Raw genomic sequence first — 25,075 nt, forward strand, 5'->3', positions numbered from 1 at the left:
ATGTATGCTGTGAGGTTAGCTGTTCCTACTTTGATGCAGGTACATGACTAGAATAAAAAGAGCAGCACTTTTAGAATGAACTCTGAGATAAGAGAGCCCAGTGTTGCTGCTAACCTGTTCTCAGGAGTAAATGGAACCAGCAAGATGTATAATTTTAAGGTTAGAGGCAGGAGGTATGGAGGGGTTTGGAGGAAAGCTTTCATCCAGAGGGTGTTGGAAATTTGGAATGCACTGTCTGGAAGAGGAGTTGCCTCACAACTCTTTATACAGTATTTGGATGAGCACTTGAACTGTCTGTCAACATTCAAGGCAATGGGCCAAGTGCTGGAAAGGAGGACTGATGTAGATTTGGTGTAGCTTTGTTTTTCAGGTGCAGAAGTGATTGGCTGAACAGCCTTTCTGTACTGTACAGTTGTATGATTCTAAGTACCAGTCCTTCATCAGTGTTTAAACTGAAACTTGACAATAACTATAACCCTGTACTCTGATGCCTGAACCATGTGCAGTGTTTGAATATTGTGTCAAATGCTTCTGTAGATATGTGCCTTTTGTATTTAATTTGGTGTTTTGGTTGTTTCCTGAGGACTATCTAAACGTCAAAGCTGTTGGTTGAATTTTGCCCTTTCATTTCCCCCAGTGCATTGTTTTATTTTGTCAATGTTTTAATAAAAGCACTAGTGAGCACTCTAAAAATTTCTACAAATGAAAAGTGGAATTCTAACTCTGGCTGAGCTCTCTTGCAGCTTACTGCAATAAATCATAACCAGCATTCAATAGATTGAGAAATAATGAGGTGAATCTTTTAGGTGCGTGAGGAAAATGCCATCATTGATCTTTTGCTTCTCGTATGTTCACACAGGTGCACAAGGCTGGCTTACTGCACGTAATAAATAGCCTGAGATTTTGGATTGAATTATTCAGCACTGCGCTGTGGTACAGATGTTTGATCAACTGGGTCTTTAACTGTTTCAGCTGTTGATGGTCTATCTAGGTCAATCTCTGCACCAGCTGGATGTGATGGCACAACCTGAGCTGTAACCCTGAGGGGAGGAATTTGGCTATCAGCCTCTGAAATTTGGTGACCAGAACAAATGTTACAATTAAAGATCTTTCTGTTTTAATTTTGTCCATCTGCCTCATGAATGCTGCAGTATTGCATTCAAGTGTTGTGTTGTTTTGTTTTTGTATGTCTCTTTAGGTAGTGGGGTTGGAGAGGGATTGGAAAGCAAAGTTTATTTTACCAGATGGGAAGGGAGAGAGGCCGCACTGTGTGAGAGTTTCTTCTGTCTAGCTCGGTCACATCCAAGGCAGTGTCTCTGCGAACGGACAGCAAGCTAACATTTTGAGTCGAGGTGACTGTGTTCTTCAGAGCAGACCGGAAGTGTGGAGGGGGACAGCATTTATGCAGTAGTTGAGGAGGGGTTGGAGCGCTGAGGGAGAAAGGATATTGATAGTTCAGAAAACGACTATTCGTACACCCAACCAGATGCCTTTTGGATGCTGTAATTGTGCCAGCCTCCACCACTTCCTCTGGCAGCTCATTCCATACACGTACCACCCTCTGTGTAGAGGGATATGGGGCAAGTGCTGGCAAATGGGACGAGATTAGGTTGGGCTATCTGGTTGGCATGGACGAGTTGGATCGAAGGGTCTGTTTCCGTACTGTACGTCTCTCTGACTCTTAAGTGATCAGAATGTGAGAATGGCAGAACTATGGTGTGTCTGTCAGCCTTGACAGTTGCAAAACATTAGCTCACTCTCTCTCTGTGGATGCTATCTGACCCTCTGTGATCTCCAGCATTTGTTGTTTTCAGTACAGATTGCAGCGTCTACAGTAATTTGCTCCTGTACGGACTGAGACGTTGAGAACAGCAAAATCATTTGTTTCATTCTACAGCATTTACCATGGGCAGAGCACCACTTTGAGATAGCAGGCAAATGGAGGAGTCAGATTAAGAAACTTTGATATTTGAAGAGTACGGACCAGAGGTTGAGACTGGAGGGGGCCAGAGAAATGGGGAAGCCCGTTGAAGGATTTCGAGGTGTGAAATGACCTTGTTTAAGTAGTGGCGATTGTTGAAGATGGGAGTTGAAGATTGTTAAGTTCTCATGTGAAGCAACCTTGAGCATGAATATTCCAGATGACAGACAGGGAGCAACATCAGAGGGCAGCAGCGGCAGGGTGACACATTGCCAAATTTGGCTAAGGTGGTAGACCGTGAAGCCTGTGTAGTGCCAAGCAATATTGTGGAAGATTGCACACAAAGCTGTGTTTGTGACCAGGTCAGAGGGTGAATAGTATACTGAGGTCCAGTACTCGAGGGCTAATTTTGAGATAACAGTTGGAGAAGGAGTTAAAGCTGAAAACTTGTAGGATTTTGTCACGGCCTTTGTTTTGTCCTCCTGAGAAAGTGGGAAACCACTTGATGTGAGGTCATCAGTGATGGATAAATAAAGAAAATTTTGCGTTTTTCTCTCCCCAGTGGGATGACCTAAGGAGATGCACTGTGGATATAACAATTAACCACGTTGTTGTTGTGTATGGTTCACTGCAGCTTCGTATGTAGTTTGGAGGCTAAACACTTTTAACCTTGTTTGTGGGCAGTACGGTGTGACGCTGGAAAGGTTTTTGAGTGTTCTCTATTAGTCCCCCTTTGATTGTGGTAATTGCAATTGTACGTGTGTTCGATAATTGGTCCCTGGCTAACTAGATGCAATCACTATTTACATGTGGGCTTTGGGAGAGGGAGAGCTGAGAGGTGGGCATGTTTAATTAATGGCACCTATCAATGTAAGCAAAATAAAAGTTTCATTAATTATTCCTCTGCATTCAAAGGAGGCTACTCTGCTTAGCTGAGGCTCTCCTCATTTGCAAGCTCAGTTTTGATGTCTGCTGTGTTCATTTAAACACATTTTACTGTCCAATCCAGTGTCTCAGTGGGCTTTTGTCATTCCTTGGTAAGCTCACATGGTGATTGATTCTTCATTGAATTATGTTATTATCCTCAGGTAAGCTCAATGGTATTCTCCCTCTGATTTCCGTTGTGCTGTGATACATCAAGGTCAGGGTGATCGGGCCTTGGGATGAGAGTTTGACTGTAGCTAATTATTGTTTTGCTGCTTCATTGACCAAAATACCTGTCTTCAAATGCATAATATTTTAAAGCTTTGGTTGTGGTGATGAGCCCTGAGGGCTGTCAGCCTGCACTGTGTCCTTTAGTCAGTATATAATTGTGCATCCTGCAAATCCCATCTAAACTAAAGCAGCAGTTTAATGTTCTCGGTCTCTGCTTTTGTATTCTGGAGCCCATGCATCGGTATCACACGGTTTTGCTGCCTCTTTAGTCATTAGAGCTTTGGCAAGAATCAACAATATTAATTTTTTTGATGCTAAACATTAAGTTCAGCAGCTATTATTTGTCAATTATTCAAAGATTCTTCCAGTAATTGTGAAGTTTAATAGATTCCGAGATTCTCAATATGGGATGACCTTTTTTAAGTATCTACATGGAATAGGCAGGCATTTTCACCATGTAAACACAGCGATGTTCATGTACAGTGTTTGTAACAGTCCCCAGAAAGTCCAATTTAGAATTATCCTTGTGAGCAAAGTCTAACAAAGCCATGTTGACCTGTTAATATTCTATCTTTTTTATGGCATTGTTAGCTCAACACAGGGCAGTTTCAAAATAAAAAAGGCTTTTGGAGTTGCTCTAGAAGCAGTAAAGTAATTTCCTTGCTGTCTGTGTTTGGTGTTTACATTCACTACAGGAACATAGAGTCAGAGAGACGTACAGCATGGAAACAGACCCTTCGGTCCAACCTGTCCATGCCGACCAGATATCCCAACCCAATCTAGTCCCACCTGCCAGCACCTGGCCCATATCCCTCCAAACCCTCCCTATTCATATACCCATCCAAATGCCTCTTAAATGTTGCAATTGTACCAGCCTCCACCACATCCTCTGGCAGCTCATTTCATACACGTACCACCCTCTGTGTGAAAAAGTTGCCCCTTAGTTCTCTTTTATATCTTTCCCCTCTCACCCTAAACCTATGCCCTTTAGTTCTGGACTCCCCTACACCAGGGAAGAGACTTTGTCTATTTGCCCTCTCCATGCCCCTCATGATTTTGTATAGCCTTTTTCAGTGACCATGTGATCGAATTTATTCAAGGCTGAGATTGATAGATGAGGGAATTGATGGTTACGCAGTACAACTGGAAAAGCGGAGTTGGGACCATTTAATCACATCAGCCATAATCTTATTGAACGGCGGTGGCGTGAAGGGCCGAGTGGCCTACTTGTGCTCCTGTTCTCAATGTTTCTATATTCTTGGACTTAAGCAGCACCTCTGAATGGTGATTGGGAGTGGGGGTGGGGGGTGGGGGGTGGGGGGGGGTCACTGTTTAAGGGGGCGATCACTTTAAAAAAAAGGAATGGAATGTATAAAATATTTTGAATGCAATGTGGCAGCTGAGCTGATGATTTACAGACCATTACTAGTACAGGTTAATAATTTCCATAATACCTTGAAATCTCTGATTTAACAACAAATTATGTTAGCTAATGAATAGTAATTTCCGCTGTTTTACTTTTAAATGAGAGCAGTGATTGCACGGGAAGGGAAAGGAGAGCTGTGAAAGTTGTTGGTTCTGTCACTTCCCCACTGTATAGTGTTGATTTGGTTGTTTGGATATGTTTTGAAATTTCCAACCTTATTGAATGTGGATACCAGGAAGATTCTTCCTCAAGTAATGGAGACGAGACCTAGGGGACACAGTTTTAAGAATTATAGGTCTAGCTTTTAAATTAGAGATGAAAATCTTTTTTTCCCTGAAATTGTTTAGGCTGTGGAATTCTGTTTCTGAGGAAGTAGCGGTGACTGAGTGAATCTGTTAAAGGCTGAGCTCGTGGTGAGGAAATTGAGGCTTGTGAGGTACAGTCAGGAATATGGAGCTGAGATCAAACCATGATTGAATTGAATAGCAGAGTAAACTTGAGTCAGATGGCCTACCTGTGTTCCTATATTGACTGCCCTTTGGGGTGCTTTGTTTTTCTTTTGTAAGGTTTAAAATGCTGAAAGTGTGAAGTTTAGGCCATTTGATATCAGTTTTGGCATCTTTATATCTGTACGATTGTAGTTATGTTGCAAATTAAAGTCATTCAAACTCAGTGAACTTGAAGTAAAGTGACTTTTTTTTGCACAGCACTGATGAGCATCTTTATACTTCATGTTTTTCATTGCAATGTCCAGCATGTCCCACAGACACCACGTCCTGGGTATAACTGCGGTAGCGATGTAACAGGAGTTTCCCTTCCTTCAGTAAGTAAGACACAACCGAGATGGAGCCAGATGTTAAATTAATATTTGCATATTTCAAGTGGATATGAACATTAAGTTCCAGTGAGGGATTAATTGTGAAGCAACAGCATAAATACAAAATTGGTGAAGGGATAGAAAGCAAGGAGTGGTAGTGAACAGTTGTTGTTCATTTTGAAAGGAAGTAAACAATGATATTCCACAGAGGTTGATTGGTATTGCAACCAATTCTGTTTTGGATAAACATCGATGATCTCAGTTCAGGTACTTTGAAGATCATTCCAAAGTTTACAAGTGAAACTACATTTTAGAAATGGAGAAATTGAGGAAGATTTTGGCAAACATGAGTCTGCTGTTGATGTTGAAATTGCGAGCACATCGGGGAGAGGTTGGGGAGAACACCGTGAGGTAACCTAAACTGAAAGGTCATAAAGAGTTTCCTCTCATCACACATCCTGCAAACCTGCTGAGTCTTTCTAGCATTTTTCTGAACAGAATTCCAGCAACTGCCATAGTTTCCTTTTGGAAAGCCCTCCCAAAGGAGCAGAGGGGCATGTGGGGCAGGATTACGCCACAAATCATTAAGTATGGCAGGGGAAGTTTTTAAGAAGACCTGTTCAACTCCATTTTCTGAGGTTACCTGAGTGACTTATTTATGTGTGCAAGTGTTTAACCTGTCGTTGATATGCAGGCTGTGCAAATAAAATGAAAGGGGATGTCTGTTCAAGTTTCCTGTAAGTGTGTGCTGTTAAAGTGCACACAACCTGGATTGATAGATATATAGAGCACAGAGGCAAGGAATGTATGCTAAATGTTTATGAATCAATGCTTCGGTCTAGGTGGAATATTGTATCCAGCTATAGGATGTGCATTCGTGGAAGGATAGTGAAAACTTTTAAGAGAGTGTAGTGGAGACTTGCTGGAGCAGGGCAGGTTGTGAGGAACTTTGTAAGAATGGCAGAGAGGCAGCAAGACTGGAGGTGCTTTGTTTGAGGCAGGAAGTCCTTAGGGAGAGACTTGATGTAGGTATTCAAGATTTTGAGCATTTTTTGACATTGTAAGTAAGGAGATATTTCCAGTGGCAGCAGGGTGATATCCAGAGGGGTCAGGCATCAGGTGATTGGTTCTTTGGTCAGAATGTGGTCAGAATACTTTATATAGCGTGTTATAGTCAGGAAAATACCACCTGAGAAAAAGCAGAAGCAGGTTGACTGATAACTTGCAAAAGGGACAAGCTTAGAGTGGTGCTGGAAAAGCACAGCAGGTCAGGCAGCATCCGAGGAGCAGGAAGATCAATGTTTTGGGCAAAAGTCCTTTATCAGGAATGATCCTCATGATTCCTGATGAAGGCCTTTTGCCCGAAACATCAATTTTTCTATCCTCGGATGCTGGCTGACCTGATGTGCTTTTCCAGCACTGCTCTAAGCTTGACTCTAATCTCCAGCATCTGCAGTCCTCACTTTCGCCTACTTGCAAAAGGGAGTTGGGAAACGATATTTGGAAAAGAACTTGTAGGGTCATAAGGAGGAAGCAAGTGAGTGAATCGATTGGGTTAGCTCTTAGAAAGAGCAGATATGAGGATAATGGGTCAACTCTGCAGTATGATACAGTGATTTAACTCTTCATGCTGTGTATCGATTTGACACTTCAATACTTATGATCAGAATTCGATGTTTTGTGAAAATTTCAAGAACTCGGCAATATTGTAAACCCTGCTGAAAAATGTATTGATTAAAGCTTTAAAAGAAAATAACTTATTTACACAAAATAGCTGCCACAAAAAGTGGAATACTTTTTGAATGTCTTTATTGTTAGTAATTTATACTGTGTCACATCAGCAGTTCTACTTGTAATTCATCTGAAAGGAAAATAATTCAATGATTTTAACAAAAAGGTTGTAAACAAATCAGCAGACTGAAGTGAAAATTGAAACACCTTTGCAAGAGAGAACAATGAAACCCCAGTAGAATCTTGATTTGATTTGTTGAAGGATTGTGTCTAACAGGATGTAAATCTTAATGGCTTGTCTTCAATCAGGGAAATAGAGAATCTGCATTTATATAGCACTGTTTTGTGACTCCAAAATGAAAGCATTTTACAGATGCTGAAACCATTAGCTTGGACACCATGTAACAATGGTGAGCACAGCATAGTATCCCTACACTGTAGGAACAGGCCATTTGGCCAAACAAGTCCACACTAACCCTCCAAAGAGTGTCCCACCCTGATGAATGCACCTAACCTACACATCTCTGAACATCATGGGCAATTTAGCATATCTAATTCACCTAATCTGCACATCTTTGAAACCCACACAGACACGGGAAGAATGTACAAACTGCATTCAGTCACCCAAAGCAGGAATCGAACCCAGGTCCCTGGCGCTGTGAGGCAGCAGTGCTAACCCCTGAGCCACCGTGTTGACTCTGTGAAAGCTTCCTTACCAACATCCGGGGGTTTGTGCCTAAACTGGGAAAGCTGTCCCACAGACTAGTTGAGGAACAGCCTGACATTGTTGTAACATATGATTCTGCAAATCTGACTGTGTCAAAAACATTGTTCCTGGTTATGTCCTATCCCAACTGCGGGAGATGTGGTGACATAGCAGTATTCAGTCAGGAAGGAGTTTACCCTGAGAGTTCCTAATATTGACTCTAAGTCCCGTATTGCACATGGCCATGGACTGCTTCAATATCGGAAGAGTCACAAATGGTGGTGAACATTGGCGAGCGTCCCCACTTCTGACCTTATGATGGAGGGAATGTCATTGAAGCAGCTGAAGACGGTTGACATGAGGGCACTACCCTAAGGAACTCCTGCAGAGATGCCCTGGAGTATACCTCTAATAACCGCATTAATATTGCTTCATTGCTAGATATGATGCCACCCAGAGGAAAGTATTTCCTTTCTGATTTTTATTAACTCCACTGTTGCGAGGCCCTCTCCATGACGTAATGAAATACCACATTAATATCAAGGGCAGTGACTCTCCCTCCCTTCTGGAATCAGTTTCTTTTTGCTATTGGTTTGGACCAAGGCTGTAATGAGATCAGGAAAGGAGTAGGTTTGGCAGAGCCCATAACCTTTATTGTCCACCCTTCATGGCCTTGGAGAAGATGTGGTGAGCTGCATCTCAAGATTGTTGCGATACTTGGGATATAGGAACACCCCCAGTGCTGTTGGGGCAGGAGTTCCAGGGTTTTCAGTGAGTATCATTGAAAGGAATGGCGATTTTGTTCCAAGTCACGATGGTGTGTGATTTAGAGGTGATCCTGCAGGAGGTGGTATTCCAGTGCATGTGCTGCCCTTGTCCTTCATGTGGTAGGGATTCAGAGTCTGGAAGAGGGCCCTTGGAGAATTACTGGGAGGTGAGAGACTAAGCATGTTTGTTCCTTCGTTGTGCCAGCACATGCTGTTGATGGGCTGAATAGCCTCGTGCAGAATGGATACAAGTGGGTGCTATGAGAGATGAGGCTTAACCTCTGTTCTGATATGTATATAAATGAAGTGACACTTTGACCCAGATATGTAACACTGCAGCAGACTGAGAACAGAAAGGTGAGCTTGAGAATAGAGTAATCTTTTGGAGGAACCACTGGCAGCTGTAAAGCAGCTTTTATTGAATTGAGGACAAAGCTGAATGTGAATTTTGCAGGTGTAAAAATGTAAATGAATTTTGTTTGGCACACCCTCGTGATCACTTCTCAAGGTCAACACATGGGGTGGTAATGCCAGGATTGTTGGTGATCTCCCTGGGAACACTTGGGCATCACCACCCTGCCAGCTATCACTGCTCTCCAACAGAACACCAGCCCGTGTGCTCTAGCACAACCCCGTTCCCTCTTACCTGCCCATTCTTACATCTTTGTGACCAGACTCATGGAAGCAAACTGCTACCGGAACTGCAGAGGGCTTCAGCAAAAGCAGATGCCATCCTCAAAAAGAGGACAAATCCCTGTGAGTGTGTCTGCATTCAGGATGCACAGCTATGGCAGAGAGCAATGCTGTGTGATACCTGCTGAATATTAAACTGACAGCTGTATGATATATATATACATGGGCAGAAATATAAACCTGTTATTGTGCTGCTTCTATCCCTTCCCCCTTTTGTATTGTGAAGTACTCATCAGTTTATTAGAAATTGCAAAATTATGCAAATATTTGTCCTTCCTGATTTGTGCTACCCAATGACTTGCTGTCATCTTTCTCATTTGAGACAAATAAATAATCATTATTTGATCTGTCAACATTAATAGCTGTTTGCAGAATGTCTCAAAGTTAAAACTCACACAACACCAGGTTATAGTCCAACAGGTTTAATTGGAAGCACTAGCTTTTGGAGCGCTGCTCCTTCATCAGGTGATTGTAATGAAGGATCATCACCAATAACCACCTGATGAAGGAGCGACGCTCCGAAAGCTAGTGTGCTTCCAATTAAACCAGTTGGACTATAACCTGGTGTTGTGTGAGTTTTTTAACTTTGTCCACCCCAGTCCAACATTGGCATCTCCAAATCACAATGTCTCAAAGACTTGGCCCACCAGTTGCTTCTCACTGAAGGTTCCCATTGCCTGAGGGCTTGATAACTAACAATCAGTCATTCTGAGAGTCAAGTCCTTGCATTTCCTCGATCAGCAGGAGTTCTGGAATAGAATGAAATGGTAAGAACAGAAATTACTGTTTGGGCTAGTCACTGGGCTAGGGACACAGTGTCCAATCCTGCCCACTCCAGCAGGCAAAGAAAACCTTACAGATAAAACATGGTGCAAGCTCCTTTCCATATGCAAGGTAGTTTAAACTGAGCACAGAGTCAGAGTGTTTAAGAAAATGTCTTATTTACATCGAGGATGTTTTATAACCTGGAGCCCCGGGCAGAGTATTAGTAAGACCTTACCTGCATGCTGTTAGGGAATGGTTAGCAGTGAGATAGAAAGGTTTCAGGTATAAGGCAAATATGTTGCCAGGTTTGGAGGGTTTGAGCTACAGGGAGAGGCTGAACAGGCTGGGGTTGTTTTACCCTGGACGTCGCAGGCTGAGAGGTGACCTTAATAAATCGTGAGGGGCATAGAAAGGGTAAATTGACAAGATATTTTCCCTGGAGTGGTGGAGTCCAATACTAGAGGACATCGGTTTAGAGTCAGAGGAAAAAATTTAAAAGAGACCTAAGGGACAATCTTTTCAGAGGATGGTACATGTATGGAATGAGCTGCCTGAGGGTGTTGTGGAGGCTGGTACAATTGCAACATTTAAAAGGCATCTGGGTGGGTATATGAATAAGAAGGGTTTAGAGGGACAGGGGTGAAATGCTAGCAAATGGACTAGATTAATTTAGGATATCTGGTCAGCATGGATGAGTTGGAATGAAGAGTCTGTTTCCATGCTGTACATCTCTGTGACTCTGAGGTGGAATAAAGTTATACTGTGAATATCAACGCACTGTTTAATCAGCCAATCCAACTGTGCACTAATGGCTCTGACCTAGCATTAAAGGAGCCTTGAAACACTGGTGAAGGTCGAGATCAAATAGTCTGGGACTGATTAAGGGAGGGCACAGTGGAATTTGCAGAATTAGCATGGGCAATTTGTGCTGAACTATGCAAAACTGAGAAAGGGTGACACTGATCTGAACTGGAGGAAAGAAAGCAATTTTAACTTTGTTTCAGTTCCTTTACAGCTTCTTTAGTATTGTGACAATTTACAGAATGTAACAAAGCTGTTCAGCTATTTGTGCCTACACTGATTCTTGGATAGAGCTTTAACTTTTTTAAAGGGTTTGTATCCTAAATACCAAGCTAATTCAGCATGTGGAATGTCATGTTTAGTCAGGGAAAGAAAAAGTCTTCCAACTCCTGGTTGATTTTGGGAGTTGTGCATTGCACATTAGGAAGATGTCAACATTGAACAGTCCAGAGCAGTACAGGCCCTTCGGCCCTCGATGTTGTGCCGATCCGTGAAATTACACTGATGCCCAACTAACATACATTGTCCCATTATTATCCATATGTCCAATGCCCATTTACATGCCCTTAATATCGGCAAGTCTACTCCTGTTGCAGGCAGTCCGTTCCACACCCCTACTACTCCCTGAGTAAAGAGACTACCTCTGACATCTGTCCTATATCTATCACCCCTCAATTTGAAGCTATGTCCCCTCATGTTAACCATCACCATCCGAGAAAAAAGATTTCTCACTGTCCACCCTATCTAACCCTGTGTCTCAATTAAGTCACCTCTCAACTTTTTTCTCTCCAATGAAAAAAGCCTCCAGTCCCTCAGCCTTTCCTCGTAAGACCTTTCTTCCATACCAGGTAACAGCCTAGTAAATCTCCTCTGAATCCTTTCCAAAGTTTCCACATCCTCCCTATAATGCAGTGGCCAGAACTGTGTGCAATACTCCAGGTGCAGCCGAACCTGTGTCTTGTACAGCTGAAGCATGACCCCATGGCTCTGAAACTCAATCCCTCTACCAATAAACACCAACACACCATATGCATCTTAACAACCCTTTCAACCTCGGTGGCAACTTTCATGGATTTTTACACCTGAACACAGATCTCTGTTCATCGACACTGCCAAGAATTTTACCATTAGCTTAATACTCTGCATTCCTGTTATTTCTTCCAAAGTGAATCACTGCACCACTTTTCTGCATTAAACTCCATTTGCCACCTCTCAGCCCAGCTCTGCAGCTTATCTATGTCCCTCTGTAACCCACAACATCCTTCAGCACTATCCACAACTCTGCCTACCTTAGTGTCATCCGCAAATTTACTAACCCATCCTTCTGTAGCCGCATCCAGACATTTTTAAAAATGACTAACAACATTGACCCCAAAACAGATCCCTGAGGCACACCATTGGTAACTGAGCTCCAGGATGAACATTTCCCTTCTTTCAGCTAGCCAATTTCTGAACCAAACACTAAATCACCTTCAATCCCGAAATTCCGTATTTTGTGCAATAGCCGACCATATGGAACGTTATCAAAGCCTTACTGAAGTCCATATACACCACATCAACCGCTTTACCCTCATCCACCTGTTTTGTCACCTTCTCGAAGAACTCCATGAGGTTAGTGAGGCACAACCTACCCTTCACAAAACCATGTTGACTATCCCTAATCAAATTATTCCTTTCCATTTGATTATAAACTTTATCTCTTACAACCTTTTCCAACACCTTAACCACAACTGAAGTAAGGCTTATGGGCCTATATTTACCAGGGCTGTCCCGACTCTCCCCCTTAAACAAGGGAACAACATTTGCTATCCTCCAGTCTTCTGGCACTATTCCTGTTGACAATGATGACAAAGATCGAAGCCAAAGGCTCTGCAATCTTGTGTCTTGCTTCCCAGAGAATCCGAGGATAAATCCCATTTGGCCCAGGGGTCTCATCTATTTTCAGATCTTCCAAAATTGCTGAAACCTCCTCTTTTTCAGCTTTAATACCATCTAACCCTGTAGCCTGTATCTCCGTATTCTCACTAACATTGCCCTTTTCCAATGTGAACACTGATGAAAAGTATTTGTTTAAGCGCTTCCCCAATGTCCTTAGATTCCACACACAACTTCGCAATACTATCTTTGATTGGTCCTCATCTTACTCTTGGTAAAAACAATGACTGCAGATGCTGAAAAACAAATACTGGATTAGTGGTGCTGGAAGAGCACAGCAGTTCAGGCAGCATCCAACGAGCAGCGAAATCGACGTTTCGGGCAAAAGCCCTTCATCAGGAATAAAGGCAGTGAGCCTGAAGCATGGAGAGATAAGCTAGAGGAGGGTGGGGGTGGGGAGAGAGTAGCATAGAGTACAATGGGTGAGTGGGGGAGGAGATGAAGGTGATAGGTCAAGGAGGAGAGGGTGGAGTGGATAGGTGGAAAAGGAGATAGGCAGGTCGGACAAGTCAAGGAGACAGTAACTGAGCTGGAAGTTTGAAACTAGGATGAGGTGGGGGAAGGGGAAATGAGGAAGCTGTTGAAGTCCACATTGATGCCCTGGGGTTGAAGTGTTCTGAGGCGGAAGATGAGGCGTTCTTCCTCCAGGCGTCTGGTCGTGAGGGAGCGGTGGTGAAGGAGGCCCAGGACCTCCATGTCCTCGGCAGAGTGGGAGGGGGAGTTGAAATGTTGGGCCACAGGGCGGTTTGGTTGATTGGTGCGGGTGTCTTGGAGATGTTCCCTAAATCGCTCTGCTAGGAGGCGCCCAGTCTCCCCAATGTAGTGGAGACCACATCGGGAGCAACGGATACAATAAATGATATTAGTGGATGTGCAGGTGTCATCTTACTCTTGTCATTCTTTTATTCCTGATAGACCTATAGAAGGCTTTAGGGTTCTCCTTGATCCTATCCACCAACAACTTCTCATGTCCCCTCCTGGCCCTTCTTAACCCTCTCTTTAGAACCTTTTAAAGTCCTGACAAAATGGAGTGTTCAAGGATTTGCCAGGTTAGACCAGCTCATACAAGGAGGAGGATGCCTCGTCTCGAAACCATCAGGAAAATAATTTAAATGCAACTTAATTATGCATGTAGGTTTGCTCACTGAGCTGGAAGGTTCCGCGAGCAAACCTATATCCAGGACCTCCATCTGAGCTACACATCTTCGCAAACTCGCTATTTGGATAGGAGAAGTGGAGCCACAGTGACACTGTTTGATAAAACTGCAAGGAATGGGTGAAGAAGGAAGATAAAACTGGAAAAGGCAACAAACACCTACATTTGTTGGCCATCTAATTCCTTACATGCTCCCGAAGTTCCAGAACAAGTCTCTGCTGGTGTCAGCCCTTGCTGTTTCCTAACTGTTTAATGTTGCAACAGACACCCTATTGAATGTTTGAAAGGCTGAGACACATCATTGTAGCTGGAAGATTGGACAGGTCAAGGGCTGCAATGTGCGCGAATGAGTGGAATACAATGACCTCAAAGACCATTAGATATCACCTCTGCGTAGGCACGGTGCGGAGTTTCTGCAGAAATGATCAATGCAGAAATGGTGATGCCAGGACAGGAAGTGATGTTCTCACTGAGTGGATGGTGATTATGTGTAAATCCTCAATCTTATCTGGAGCTTTTGTGTTTTTAAATCAATTCCTTCACAATGGGGGAGTCTATGATTATACCATACTGGCCCAGGCAGAAACCAACCGAAGAGTCAGTGAGCAAATTATTCCTTTACTGATCCTGATTGACAAGCACTGTCAACAATCCCTTCCATCACTTGGCTGATCATCAAGAGTAGACTGATGAGGTGGTAATTAGCCAGGATGGATTTGTCCTGCCTTTTGTTTACAGGAGATTTATGGACCATTTTCCACATTGTTGGGTAGGTTTCAATGTTGTAGCTGTACAGAAAGAACTTGGTGAGGAGAGTAGCAAGTTCTGGAGCACTAGTCTTCAGTACTATTACCAGAATGTTGTCAGGGCCCATAGCCTCTGCAGTATCCAGTGCCTCCAAGTATTTATTGATATCTTGTGGAGTGAATCAAATTCCCTGAAGACTGGTAGCAGTGATGCTGGGCACCACTGGAGGCGGCTGAGGTGGATCATCCACTTTTGGCTGAGGATGTTTGTGAATACATCAGCCATATCTTCTTGCATTGCTGTGTTGGGCTCTTCCATAATTGAGGATGGAGATATTTGTGGAGCTTCCTTCTCCAGTGACTTGTTTAATTGTCCATTACCGTTCACGACTGGATGTAGTAGGATTGCAGAGCTTAGGTCGCATCCGTTGGCTGTGGGATCACTTAGCCCTATCTGTCACTTGCTTTTTTTTTGTGTTTTTGGCAGGTGAGTAGATCTGGTTTGTAGCTTCACCAGGTTGGACAGCTCATTTGCAGATTTCCTATGTTGTTCCTGGCATACCCTCCTGTACTCTACATTGAAACAGGATTGATTTTTTTGGCTTAAAGGTGGAGACAGGATATGCCTGGCCATGAGGTAACAGATAATGGTTGATTGCAATGTTGCTGCCTCATTGGTGTATGTTTTGAGTTGCTCAATTTGTCCAAAGTCTGCCCTAGTTTGCATGGTGTTAGTGCCACTCACCACATAGAGCATATCCTCAGTGTGAAGATGGTATTGAGTACAGTAACTATGGAGGCAAAATACTGTCATGGATGGATGTGTCTGTGACAGGTTTATGAAGGGTGATGTCTCTCTCCTGTTGGTTCCCTCACCACCTATGTCAGGCACAGTCTATTAGTACAGCCCTACTGAACAGGAGGCAAGTGTTTGTCATGTCTGTGACACAGTCATACCTTCACAGACAATGTCAGCTTGATTCGTCTGTGAGATAACACCTCCATTTTTGGATTAGAATGGTGCTGGAAAAGCACAGCAGTTCAGGCAGCATCCGAGGAGCAGGAAAATCAACATTTCGGGCAAAAGCCCTACATCAGGAATAGAGCCTCTTCCTGATGAAGGGCTTTTGCCTGAAACGTCGATTTTCCTGCTCCTCGGACGCTGCCTGAACTGCTGTGCTTTTCCAGCACCACTCCACTCCAGAATCTGGTTTCCAGTATCTGCAGTCTTTGTTTTTACCTCTCCCATTTTTGACACAGCCCCCAATATGTCTATGAGGAGGACTTTGCGGGGCTATAGGGCTGTGTTCACTGTCAAGGTTAATACCGAGTGGGCCATCCAGTTTTGTGTTTTTGCTGAGATTTGATAGAACTAAGTAGCCTGGCCATTTCAGAGGGGTGTTGGGAATTGCTCAGTGTCTGGAGTCACAGATCAACAATGATTACCTGGTCACCATTAAGTTGGCTTTTAATTCCTAATTTTTGAATTGAATTCACCTTTCACCATCTTCCCTGCTCTGATTCCTGCAAATGCAAATTCCCAAAACACTCGTCTGATGATCTGGGTCACTGGCCGAGTAATATTAGCAATGCGCCATCGCCTCTCTATCTATTTACCTCCATGGGGAAGAGTTAATAAAAGGTTATTGTAACCTCCATTTAGATCACAAATTGGTATGCCATGAGGCGTTTCTACAGCTCCCTTAACTCTGCTGCTACCAGGTGATCATGGCATTCTGAAACTGTGTGCAAGTAAATAAGCATCTATTTACAGGTCTGCCTTCAGTGACATTTGTAGAGGGTCATTGCAATGTAATGTTATTCTTTTGATGTAGGAATGCAGCATCTCAAGGTCTGCATCCCAAATTCTGTCCAGCACACTCTCTGGGTATTTCCTCTTAAAGATGCCTTGGCAGAGCTTTCTAAAAGATCAATGATTAATTTAGTGATGTTTAATTCCAGGCATTTAGCTTCTGGTGATGATGTTGAGCTCAATATTTTAAGGATGAGCTGTGTTATTTTGAGTGACCGTGTAAAGGAAACTAGAAGTATCTTTTTTGTTAGTTTAATCATCCTGTGCAGGCATGTTATGATCCCCTATACAGCAGGTGGGACTTAACCTGGGCCTCCTAGTCCACAGCAGGGACTTGAGCACATACTGTTGTGTGCTGACTGGAAGCTGTTTGCCTGAATGATCCAGTTAGCAATTGTGTAAAGAGCATGACTTCACTGTCTCCAGTGTGCAGGCTGAAGCAGCAAATAGGCTCTGCTGTTTGCTGTTCTCATGTTAACATTTAGAATAGGATTCATATTCTTTAAAGATCAAACTAGCTATCAGTGCCAGGGCAGAGGTGTTCAATTACGTCAAGCTGGTTATTACCAGGGAGTGCAGCGTAGCCTGTTTAACAGCCTGCTTCATGTCTAAGTTGTTTGGCAGTGACATAGGTGAAAGAAACCAGCTTGGGTAAGTAAGAGGTTAGGAATGGGTGGGTAATGCAGTAAGGGCAGTTATTCCATTCCTAGAACATTTGACTGGTAGTTTTAACTCCTTTCATCGCTGGTCTCCTTCAATTATACAGCTGTCCAGCAGTATTCTTTCCATTTCATTCAACGATTTTGCAACACTACATTCCTCAATATCAAGAAAATTCAGAATGAAATCATTTTGATCAAAGCCGAAAAGGGGTGATTTCCAAGAGACTGCGCTACCAATTGAAGTTTTGTTTTTGTACACCACTGTTTGCAGACTGTTAGTAAAACAGTCCATTGCTACTCTAATCTGCTTATGACCAGTTTGTATTTGCATTGTTATAAACAACAACTTCAATACTTTTTAATTTGTGTAGCACCTATTTACTTTAACATAGTGAAAATTTCCACAGAGCATCACAACAGCATTGTCAAAAAAGTTTAAAACCTAATTATGGCCAGTAATTGAATTGCACAATCCAGAATCAAAATTCAGATTTGACCAAAAGCATATTAAAATCTGTCTCCCCAATGAACTTTCGAGCTGGAGCTTGGCAGGTTTATTCATTCATGTACGTGAGACATGGGCATCACTAGCTGGGCCAGCATTTATTGTCCATCTTGAGCTGTTCTTGAGAATATGGTGGTGATTAGATACCTTTTAGAATCCTGACTGTGGAGGTGCCGGTGTTGGACTGGGGTAGACAAAGTCTGCAGTCACATGACACCAAATTTATAATCCAACAGGTTTATTTGAATTCACCAAGCTTTCAGAGCATTGTTCCTTTGTCAGGTGAAGGAGCAGTGCTCCGAAAGTGTGTGATTTCAAATAATGTTGGACTATAACCTGGTGTTTCATAGAATAAAATCCCTACAATGTGGAAACAGGCCATTTGGCCCAAGTCCACACTGACCCTCTGAAGAGTAACCCACCCAGATCCATTCCCCTACCCTATTACTCTACATTTCCCCCTGGCTAATGCACCATATCAACACATCCTGGAACACTGTGGGCAATTTCCCATGGCCAATCCACCTGACCTGCGCATCTTTGGATTGTGGGAGGAAACCGGAGCACCCGGAGGAAACCCACACAGACACTGGGAGAACGTGTAAACTCCACACAGACAGTGGCCCGAGGCTGTTATCAAACTGGGTCCCTGGCAGCAGTGCTAACCACTGTGTGTGACTTCTGACTTTCTAGAATCCTGATGGTTCTCTGTAGACTCTAATGCTTGGGACAGAGGATGCTGATGTTCTCTCTTCATTAAGGATTATTAAACCTAGTGCAGTGTAGTATGGTGACGGAGCAATATACCAGTCCTGTATGATGTGGTACAAATCCAATTACCATTTTGATGTTGGAATAGAGTTAAACTCCATTAGATAATGTGGTGACTGGTTATCAGTAACTTTTAAACCCCATTGGAGTCATCGGCTGATGTGTTGGAGAGGGATGTTTGGACTCCGTTTCACTGTCAGTGAGTGCACAAGTTGCTGAGCGCAGTTCTGGAACACTAGAGTGGGGCAACTGTCCCAACACAATGAGCCAGAGCAGAGTTTGAAATGCCTATAACTGCTGGCAATCAAGAACGAATGAGATTTGTTTGTTTGCCAGCAATGAGCCTCAACTCTGCTTGATTGGTTTGTTGAATGAGCTCAGTATGTCTCTGTATGACTGGGTTAATTACATATCATGTATGTATTCCATTCTATAATGAGCAGAAGTTAGAGGGACTCAGAAGACTGGGATGCCTCTGGAGAGAACATGTGAATGAATTATCTTCTGTATTTCAAGAAGAAGGTGTGTGTTTAGATTTACGGGGCTGGGTGTTCTGTTAAGATGCATAAGATTTCCCTCTGCAGATCAGCAGGAACAAGCCAAACCAGCCCATTAGATCAATAAATGTCAAACATTAATTATGTCTGGCGCATATTGAGTTCCCACGATCTTTGCACTTGAATTTGAATGAGTTGAATTTGAATGATTTATTGTTGCATTTTAACAGTGAAGAGCTTCAATAGTTGCCACAGTCTGGTGCCATTTTGAATAGTTTAAGAAAGGAGGAAATGACTGAAAGTGAGACTTCTCTTCATTCAGCTGCCCCCATCATGAATCCGGAGCCCAGTGACCAATGACTCCTCTACCACCTCACCACCGTCTCTGCTGGACCCACCGATGTAGGAGTACCCACTCTTCAGGCACCACACTTGGCCCACCTTGTCAACTCTGCCAAGTCACGTGCTGTACCCACACTGTACCACAACCAGGAGACACTGGCTCCATGGCCTGGCCACCACAATGCCAATAGGCACTTGCCTATTGTGTTGGGATTATTCTCTGTACAAAACAAAAATTACTAATCATCTTGTTGAGCGATGCTATTCCAGCATGGTGGCTCAGTGGTTAGCACTGCTACCTCACAGCACCAGAGACCCAGGTTCGATTCCACCTCAGGCGACTGTCTGTGTGGAGTTTGCACATTCCCATGTCTGCATTGGTTTCCTCTGGGTACTCCAGTTTCCTTCCACAGTCCACACTCCCACAGTGCAGGTTAGGTGAATTGACCATGCTAAATTGCCCATGGTGTTTAGGTACATTAGTCAGGAGGTAAATGTAGGGGACTGGGGCTGGGTGGGTTACTCTTCAGAGGGTTGGTGTGGGCTAGATGGGCCAAAGGGCCTGTTTCCATACTGTAGGGAGTCTAATCTAATCAAACCTAGAGCAGATGAACCATGCGTCCAGAAAGGGATGTTACTGCTGCACCACAAGAGCCCCGAAGTCTTCTCTATAAAACTGACCAGGTCTCTCCATCAAATGAATCACCAGGTCGGTTCCCCATTGTTTCCTCTTGTCATTTTGTGGAGACTTTTTAAAATTGAGGCTTGTTTGAAAACTGATCACTACGTGAAACCTTTGAAACCTTTTAAGTATTAAAATATTTTGTTTACTGAAATACTGACTGGTGAAGCAATTAAATGGTTCTGTGAGGATTTTAATTTTTTTATTCCCATTATTTAAAATCTAGTTATTCAGTGGGCGTGGATGAGATAGTCTGGAAATTGCTTATTTAAGAATAAGAGCACAGACGGTCTGGCAGCATCCGAGGAGCCCTTTGCTTTTGCCCGAAACGTCGATTTTCCTGTTCCTCGGATGCTGCCGACCGGCAGTGCTTTTCCAGCACCACTCTGATCGAGACTCTGATTTCCATCATCTGCAGTTCTCACTTTTGCCTTATTTAAGAATAAACCCATTTTCAGTTAGATTAATAAATTTGCAGCAGGTTCCTATTCTCCAATGTATTAAGTAGTGTTTGTAATGTAAAATGTTGATTGATTGTGTTGGTGGAAATTTGAATAATAGAATCAAGGTAGAAAGCTATCACAAGTTGTACCATGGATTCCCTATTGCTCCCAAAAAGTCAAAGAACTTAACCCCAATTTTTTTTCAATGGAAACAGATTCAGTCATTAAAGTTTAGAGAATTTATGAAAAGGTGGAAAGGAAATAATTGCACGGCGATGGGAAAAGAATTAAAAATATTTTTAAAAACTAATTTGGCTCTGTCAATGAGCTGCCAGAAAGCTGGAAGTTAAATAGAAATGTTTTCCATGCTGTGGAACACTCTCCCTACACTGGTTTCATGGAGCAAGTTTGCGCTTCTTCCAGTACCCCACCTCTTTGCTTAAATAAACAGGATATAGTTCGTGTGAACGAGGGACATTTCTGGCTTGGTGCACCCATCCGTGTGTTAGCTAAGTAGATAGCCAGCTATTTGTTAATATTCAATTGCGTATCTTCCTTTCTTGTCATTAAGTGCTGCCTCTTTTTTTTGTTGTGCTGAAAGCTATTGTCCATTTCCTGTACTAACTCCATCCCAGTGCCACATTGGGTTCAGGTCGTTTGAGGTCATCATTTAATACTGTTAGCAGGAACTTTTCTTGCGAGTCTGTTTGAAATAGAGATGGATGTAGACATGCATGTTCTTTTAGTTGTCTCTGTTTCTTTTTGATGTTTAAATTTTAATTAATATTTGAAATTTTTGCAATTACTATTTCAGGCAGATTTGTTATGGAATATGCCACAATTACTGGGGAACTGGACAGTTGCTTTTTGACACTTAATTTTGGGCCTTTACTTGGGTTCCAGTGGGATGTTGGGTAATTGTATTATGACATATTGGTTTACAGTGTGGTCAGAAAGAGGCCATTCTCTCCATCATGTCTGTGCTGGCCCTTTTTTGAAATTCTCATTCCTCTGTTCATTCCTGGACCTCTGCAATATTTTCTGTGGTCAGCGTTTCCTTACTGCAAATATCACTTTACGTCTGCATGCTCACAGTATTCCACTGGAGCACCTCTTCAGAAGCCTGAAACGGTGTGGAGATCATGCTGAAGTGATATCCTTGAGCGGTTCTCATGGTATCTCGAAGCTCAGCCCTCACTCTGCCAGCACGTGGACATGGATCTTGTGTAGATAGAGGGTCCCAGTGACTTCTCCACGGGAGTCGCTGAATCAGCTTTTACAGTAAAATACAAAACAACCATAAACATGGAGAAAGTGTCAGTCCGGCACTGTTACGATTGTCTGCATTCCTTGCACTATGCATTTTCCTGAGGAATGCACAGCAGAAGCTTGGAGCTCAGTTGCAGTCCCATTTTCATGATCTTGGGAAATGTTTGGAACATCTCGACAGCTAGTATTGTTAGCAACAAATCATTAACGGTGAAATGTGGCACTCTTTGTGTCTGCCCTGTGGCGTGTTGGGATCTGAAGATTTTTTTTTTCCTTTTTGTGAGCAGAAATTCAAATGTTGTTAAATATCAATTTCCCAGAATATTGCGAAAATGCAAAGGTTTAAACAGGTTGTTTAGCAAATGTCAACATTATGTAGCTCTCTCACAATGATAAAATGTCCCAAGATGTTGCTGTAAAGATGCCTCAACCTGGTGTGTAACTGTGGTGATAATGCTCTGGGTCACTACCTCATCCGGTTGGGAATTGCAATCTAACTTTGTTGCCATTTTTGTGACTAAGCTAGTCCTGACATCATAAAATGATGCGGTACAGAAAAGGCCCTTTGGCCCATCAAATAAATGCCAAAAATACAATACAACCTGCGCTAGTCCCACTTGCCCACAGATTTGAATGTTATGACATTTCAAGTGCTCATCCAAATACTTTGTTTTATAAAAGGGTTGAGATTTTCCACCTCAACTCTCCTCCCGGGAAGTGCATTCCAGACCACCCCCCTGCCCCCACACATCCTCTGGATGAAAAAGCTTTTCCTCCGATCTGCTGTAAGCCTCTTGCCTTTCCCTTTTAAAGTGATCTCTCTTTACCTAAAGCAAGGACATGTGATCTAAGTTTATTCATCATAAATTTATACCAATCCTAATAACAACATCAAATTTTAAGATTCACTTTTACCTTCCGCACACAAGACTGCTGACATCTGGAAAATGCTGAACTGTGTGTCAGTGCCATAGGTGTCAGCTACAACGTTAAGACTTTATAATCTGTTGAGTATTTCAGGCAGTTGAAGCAGCTCCTGTCAGCTGTTTGATCATCGCTGGGATGCTGCAGTTTGTATTTTCTGGTCACTCTGTAGGTTTAACAATGGGTCAAGCAGCTGCAGTGTGTTCAGTGTCAGTGCTGCCAACCCTTCTTGCAGATGGAGTTTCAACCACAAGTGGACATGAGACAAGCTGGATTCCCATCCAGAGGCGGAGGAGAACATGTGCACAGTCTTCTCAACAATTCCCCTCCTCTTAAATGGAACAAACACACTGTACATTGCTTCTTTTTCATTGTCTTCCCCTTAATCTGGGTTATATTAACTCCCTGCAATACAATTCCAATACATATTCTCCGTATTGTTTGCAGTTGCCAGAATGAGTTTGTTTGACCTTGTTGCAGTTTCCTCTTTAGGGGCATATGAAATAGGAGCAAATGTAGACCATTTACCCCACTCTGCTCTTCAGTAAGATGTTATCTGCTGATCTGTTTGTGTTTTGAATTCCACACTTCCATCTACTCCACTTAACCCTGGATTTCCCTGACTAGCAAAAATCTATCCTCCTCTTGTCTGCAAAATACTGTATTCAATGATGACCCACCTCCACTGCTTCTGAGACAGGATATTCTAAAGCCTCTCAACCCTCGCATGGAGAGGAAAAAACATTTCTCCAAGTCCACCTGAAAGGGTGAGCCTTAATTTTAAAGCAATGCCCTGATTCTGGACTGAACACGAAATAAATCCTCCTTTCTACGTCCACCTTGTCAGGATCTTTATCGACTTCAGACAAGTCACCCCTCAGCTCCAAGTCCAGTCTGTCTAACCTTTCCTCCTCAGACAGCCAACTCATTCCAACTATCGGGGCTAGTCAGAATCTTCCCAACCACCTCCAATACATTTACATCCTTTCATAAACCAGCAGACTAAAACCGCATTCAGTGTATCAGAGATGTGGTTTGACCAATGCCTGGTATTGATTGTGGCTCATTAAATCAGCTGTCAAAAATAAAGCAATTTTTGCCACAGAATGGAATGAAAGCTATTTACTTCTCTGCAGTGCGTTAGTCTTTAGCTCCAATGTTCACTGGTAAACAGCTCACCCACGATGCCCTCCCTCCCTTTTGCATCAGTCCGCAGCATCCTCCAATCCCAAAGGCTTGGTTGCAGTTGGAAGCAGTGTGTTTTGCAGGCAACATTGTCATTTTTATGGTTTGTGTTGCATAAGTTACTATCAAAAGCCCCTGTCTTTGTATACTGTACATGAAAAATAAATGCAACAAATGAATAATTGATGTCAAGTCTTTCTGTTGTCTCGGTTGATGCCTTGTGATAATTATGATGTCTTTCATTCTAATTGCTGTAAAGAATTATTTGTGGCGAGATTAAAAACACAAAATCTTGCAAAGCCTGAGGCTACTGTAATAAAACAAAAGCCTCAGCTGAGGGTGGGTCAGTACCTTCAAATGGAATCATTCTCGAGACGAGAACAAAGTGAGAGAGGCTGATGTATCCTTTCCAGGGGACACTGGGACTGAAGTGGAATCACTTATTAATGAGTCACCGACTCATCTTAAGCTGTAAGTTTCAAAGATGGCAAGCACCAGCTACATTCCTGGTTGTTTTGTGAACTATCTGGGAGTGTAAAAGTGAGAATCCCTGAATGAATTAAAATCCAGATGGGATTGAGTCCTTTCTAGGCTGCACATCACTGGTGTCTTAGAAATTTTGAGGGGGTGAAGATATTGTTCTGGCTTTATACTGAATTATTCAGTGCTTGTTGCTATGAGCAACAAATATTTTGATTCTTGGCTATGTTGCTCGAACCTTTACTGATCAAAATAAACCTGGAGTGAGTTGGTCCAGCTCTTGGTGCCAAACGTAAAAGATACACATACTCATCCAGCACAGAAGAGACCCTGCAGCCCATTGAGTCTGTGCAAACTGTCTATGTCCCATGCCTCTCAGTGGGAGATGTCTGGATGAAATTGGCACATGTGAGGGGGAGGAGGTTTTGAGGAAAAGTGTTTGCATACAGAAGTTGATAGGAATGTGGAGTGCACTGCCTAGAAGAGCAGTAAAGGCTGGAAACCTCATAACCTTCAAAAATATTTAGATGAGCATTGAAGTGACTTAATATGCGAGGCTACGGGGCCAAGTGGGATACGAGCCAATGGATCAGCACTGACTCGATGGGCAGATGGGCCTTTTCTGTACTGTACAACTAAGCTGGTTTCAGTAATGAGCTGCCAAGCCTGAACAATGCAGGCGTGAGCAATGGGATAGGAGTAGGCACCTGTTTTTAAACTGCTACATGTTGGAAGGTGGGGGTGAAGTGGAGCACCCTATTCAGGGATGGGTGCCCCGTGCAGGTCGAGTGAAGAATCGTCAGCCTGGTCAAAACATGCAGCTCTCGGACCAAGCCCTTTGTTATTGGATTACTGATGGGCTACTTCAGGGCCAATCACTTTT

At 43.0% G+C, this 25,075-nt stretch overlaps 1 protein-coding gene across 5 annotated transcripts in view; it reads left to right on the forward strand.

Moving 5' to 3' along the window:
* Positions 1 to 25,075, forward strand: part of nectin1b (nectin cell adhesion molecule 1b) — a 541,045-nt gene that overhangs the window by 37,597 nt on the left and 478,373 nt on the right. The window lies entirely within an intron of this gene.

Source organism: Chiloscyllium punctatum, chromosome 23, assembly GCF_047496795.1.
Source record: "Chiloscyllium punctatum isolate Juve2018m chromosome 23, sChiPun1.3, whole genome shotgun sequence".
NCBI lineage: Eukaryota > Metazoa > Chordata > Chondrichthyes > Orectolobiformes > Hemiscylliidae > Chiloscyllium > Chiloscyllium punctatum.